Below are 5,216 nucleotides of genomic sequence, written 5' to 3' on the forward strand. Positions count from 1 at the left end.
AGCAGGAATTTGCCAAATACTCACTTGTGACTGCCCTAGTGCTTTGCTACCTGGAAAAAATAATTAGGATGGTCCCTTCTCTCTCTGAGATGATGACGAAAAAGAGTTCTGAGATTTGGGCGCAAATGGACCTCCATGAGTGACAACTGTTAAATTTTCTGAGCACTCAGACATTGCCCAAGCTCACCGCTGAAAAAAGTGATGCCCTTGCTTCATGTCATAGACTGGGTCCACTCAGTAGATCCAGCACAAGAATGGAAATCCCTATGCAGAAAGACATTTGTCAAAGACACTAGATTCAGGGAAACTACTAAGAGTAGCCTAGCCTGTTTAAGCTTAATGAGGAAACAAAATTACCAATGTTGTGTTGACTTCAAGCTTTCTTTTAAAGGGATGGAGGGCCCCAAATGGATCTAGACCTCATACCAAAGAATTTTAGTTTTAGTACATAAGCTACGATTTGAGGGTTTTTTGTTTTTTTTTTTAATTTCATAAAGCAAATGAAAATGACTCCAGTCGTAGAATACAAATTCAATAATTAATAGAGAAAGAGCTTGAGGGGAATGATAGAATCTAAAAGAGATAAGACCTAGGACCAGGTGTAAGATGGATGCTATAGAAAGGAAGAATTCAACACCTGGGGAAATGTCCTAAAGGTATAAAATCACTTAAAAACAGAATGGGCTGCATTATTAGGTGATGAACTCCTCATGGTTAGAAACATGCAAGGCGAGACAGCCCTTGTCAGGGACCCATGAGGTGATTCCTACATTGAGGTGGGAGGCGGTACCAGATGACCTCTAAGGGCTGGGTAGGTTGTGGCGGGGTGGGCTCTGTTTTATGTCTCCTTCCTGGCCCTCGGAAAGATGCTGCATGTGCGTGGATGAGCTCAGCCACATCAAACCAGGAGGTGCTAAACCATTATTCCAGAGAGCATGTTAATTCTGAATAGCACAGGGACCTTGGAGATTAGTGAATAATAAATAAAGCATTTCTTCTTTTGTTGGTAGCGTCTGTCCCTGTTCATTAACTCTGTCTTTCTGGGCAGCCAAGGGGGTTCTGGGAGGCTTGATGCCTTTGGACATTCTTACTGCTGAGCAGAACCCCTAAACAGCTTGGAGCAGGCTGCCTCCACTCCCCAAGGGGAAGATCCAGAGTCTTTGTCTTTTCCTCACCGCCCCAGTTCCTCACTCGTCCTCTCTCTCCATCAACCATGATATCAACTATGATATCCATAATCTATCTACACGCTCACAGCCCCCCTATCCATTGGCTTTCATTTGTAAATGACTTTAAACACTGGAAAGGTAGCTAATTATGGCCTCATTTGTAAGTTATTCGTTTTCTTTTTCAAGCTTGTATTGTAGAACGTCATTTTTTCATGGGTCTGACTTGAAATTTCAGAATCAGAGGCTGTTTTTCTCCTCAGAAAGCAAATGAGTCTATCTGGTTTTCACTGCAACCATTTTGTGTTTTGATAGATGAGAAAGGACTCAAGTGAGCAGGGGAGAGGAGCTCACAGTAACTTGGTCGGTGCCATTCATTCACGACCCCACCGGCCACTAAACCGCCACCCGGGTTACAGACAAGCCACGCCCCCGAGGGTTCCTTCTCAGCCCCGAGGCTCCAGCCTCTGCACCCGCAGCATTTTGCACGCAGACCCCTCCTCCGGGAAACTCTCTTTCTTGGCTTCTGTACCACAGAGTTCTGAATCTCCTCTTGTTTGTCTGATGCTAATTCTATGCCTCTTTCGTAGGTTTCAAATTCTCTTTTAATCTAAATAGCACTCTCCCTTTTCTTTCCATATGCCTCGCTCGCCCTCAAGTCCTCCTTGAAAATTATTCTCAAAATTGTGCTTCTCTCCCTGACCTCGCTCCTCAGCCTCAGACCTGCTTGTAAACTGCCCTCTGGACATCTCCACCTGGACACCCCGCTGACCTCAGAATCACGACAGCTCACTAACTAGTCAGGTAGTTGTCACAGGTCGGTTCCTTTAGGGCCTCCTCTACTGGAAAACAAACATAACCGAATTATCTTCAGAGTTCCTCCTGAATCTATAAGATGGCGATTGTATCAGACATTGAATTCATCCTTTCTCCCATAATTAGCTCTTTTTCTTGTCTTCTGCTAGACTCCTCCCCCATCGCAAGTAGACTCAGAACCCCAAAGACCTGTACGCACGGCTAAAAACAGGAAAATCCAAAGTTGAACCAGGTCCCGCCTCCAGCTCAGGGTCGTTCACGTCTTACTTGCCCCACCTCCGTATTCCTCCATCTGCCTCTTAAGCTCTGCACTCTCCCGGACACGTGATGCTCCAGCGCACGCTCCGGTGGTGCGCTCGCGGCTCCTAAGTACCTGCTCCCCAGTTGCACGCCTCTGTGGCTGTTCTCATGCTTCTCCTCGTCCTCAGACACCACCTTCCACTCCCAAATTCCTCTGCCTACTGGAATCACACCCACTTTTCAGGGTTCTTCTCAAACGCCATCTAAGCCTCTTCCGCTCCCAACCAAGCCAAAGTGTCTCTTGGACATCTCTTGGTCGCTCTTTGACAGTGGTTCTTAACCTTGGCTGTGCCTTTGAATCACCTGGAAAGCTTTTCTGAAATCCCAGTCCCCTGGCTGCACCCCCGACCAATTAAATCAGGACCTCCGGGGAGGAACCTCTGGTGTTTTTCTAGCTCCCCGGGTGATTCCCATCTGCAGTCAAGGTCGATAACCACTGCATTGCACCATTTATCACTTTCTTCCTTGTAGTTGTAATTACGCTGTATTTGTCTTATTCCCACTACTAAATTTGAAACTCCCTGAGGGCACAGACCATCTTACCACATCTGCTAATCCCCTGCAGGTCTTAGTGAATGAGAGAGGCAATAAATATTGTTGAATTGAATTTGGAAACTTAAAATTAACCATAAACTTCAGTTTTAGGTCTTGCATATAATTTTAGAAGAGGAATCAATTAATGAAGGACTAATCTGAATTTTTTTAAAAAAAGGTGCAGTTTGCCATTACCAAAAATATTCTGGTATGACTTTGAAATCAGAATAGCTCTCGTTCAAGACCGATGACCTGCATCCTTAGCTTTTTACACTTTCTTTTCTGAACTCTTCACAAATAGAATGAATATTCTATGATTCTTTGAGAAGTGGCTGCAAAATGTGACTCTGTGTGTGTGTGTGTCTGTGTATATATATACTCATGTCTCATTGAAATAAACAAAAGCAGTCAGTGACTTGCACAACGATCTGCCTTCCCCAGCTTTGAGCCAGAAGGTACCACAAAGCAAAACTGCAATGTAAACTTAACACAGAGCATCTGACCTCCTTTCAGGAGCCGCAGAAAATGAAATGAAAAATGAGACAAGGAATGCTTGCCAGCCTTTCATACGCTACAGTTGCTAAGGAAACGGCTTTCTTAGCTTCAACCTGTCCAGTCCAGCCCGTTTCACACATTCTTCTGGGTTTTTGAAAAATAAGGAAATCAAAGAGGGAAAAGATGATAGAGAATAAAATTCAGGGTTGCGCTGGTCCATACAGAGCCTCATGCCGTTTCTCCCTGCTACACTCTTTCTCACTCACCTAGAATATTTGCCACCTGGCAAAACTCTCCTGGACCTAAAATCACAGAATTAGCCGATGAGGTAAACAGAATAATAGGAAGCCCTATTTGACATGCAACAGTGGCTAAAAAACCGCTTCCTCACCCCAACCAGGCTGTCTTTCCTGCTGGGAAAGTCGAAGGCAACTCGTAACACAGCAGGAGAAGCGCCTCAGCCCTCACCTGCCCCACATCTTGGGAGAAAGTGCCACCGTGAGTACGGCCCTGGAGCGGAGGCAGCATCCGAATTGCATACGTGGGAAGATGCAGGAAGGGAACTCCAAACTCTCCAAATCAAGGGAGTGTAGGTTATCAGCTGTTCAGGGAGCAGGGAAATCAAAGGTCAGGAGGCCCAGCTCGCCTAATTCTACATCTCACAGAGGATGTAGAAACAGGAGATAGCACACGGGGACGTGTGATGTATGAGAAAGACGGCATCCCATCAACAGCCAATTAAATGAGCAACTATTTCTTCAGCATCTCCTGATGAGGCACTATGCTGGAGAAGCCATTGATAGAGATTTCAAAAAGTCATTTCGCTGGACTTCCCTGGCAGTCCAGCAGTTAAGACTCTGTGCTCCCCATGCAGGGGGTACAGGCCTGATCCCTGGTCGAGGAACTAAGATCCCACATGCTGCACGGCACGGCAAAAAAAAAGTCATTTGGCAATAAATATTGCTGTACTCATATTCACAGATGAGGTCCCTGAGGGGTGGGAGAGGGGGAACTGGAGGAAGGTCAAAAGCTTATAACAAACTTCCAGTTATAAGTAAGTACCAATGTACAACATGATAAATGTTAACACTGCTGTATGTTACATATAAAAGTTGTTAAGAGAATAAATCCTAAGAGTTCTCGCCACAAATAATAACTTTTTCTTCTATTTCTTTAATTTTGTATCTATATGAGATGATAGATGTTCACTAAATTTGTGATAATCACACATGATATATGTAAATCAAATCATTATGCTGTATACCTTAACCTTATACAGTGCTGTATGTCAATTGTGTCTCAATAAAACTAGAAGAAAAAACCCAAAGATTATGCCATTTTCTTCCTCCATTTGCCACCAAACCCTTTTTTTTCTTTTTTCTTTTTTTGCTTTTAGTGAGAATGAGCTTCATCCTCCAATTCTACCTAAATACACTATAAATAAAAGTTCTCCTTCAAAAAGACTAGTAGCACTGTTCAAACCAAGGAGGGGGAAGTGGGCAGCTGGGAGAGGAGGGGAAGGAAAGCTTATTACTATTAACCATTTGCATCTTTTGAATTTTGAACCATGTGCATATTTGAAAATAAGTAAATAATATTTTAAAATCAAATTAAATGCTGCTTACTTAAAATGTCTGAACTATACTATGGATAATTTTTAGGATGTCATAGGGGAAATATGTATTGATTTTTCTCAAATTTGTAGGATCCAGATAATATGTGCAATGTTATCATCTAGTCACTAATCCTATGAAAGGCAATTAAAAACATTTTTATTCTATTTTCTATAATATGTATTATATATCACACATGTAACTTTTAAAATGTGGGAGTCTAGGGCTTCCCTGGTGGCGCACTGGTTGAGGGTCCGCCTGCCGATGCAGGGGACACGGGGTCGTGCCCCGG

This window comes from Lipotes vexillifer, unplaced genomic scaffold (genome assembly GCF_000442215.2).
Source record: "Lipotes vexillifer unplaced genomic scaffold, Lipotes_vexillifer_v1.1 scaffold1018, whole genome shotgun sequence".
Lineage (NCBI taxonomy): Eukaryota > Metazoa > Chordata > Mammalia > Artiodactyla > Lipotidae > Lipotes > Lipotes vexillifer.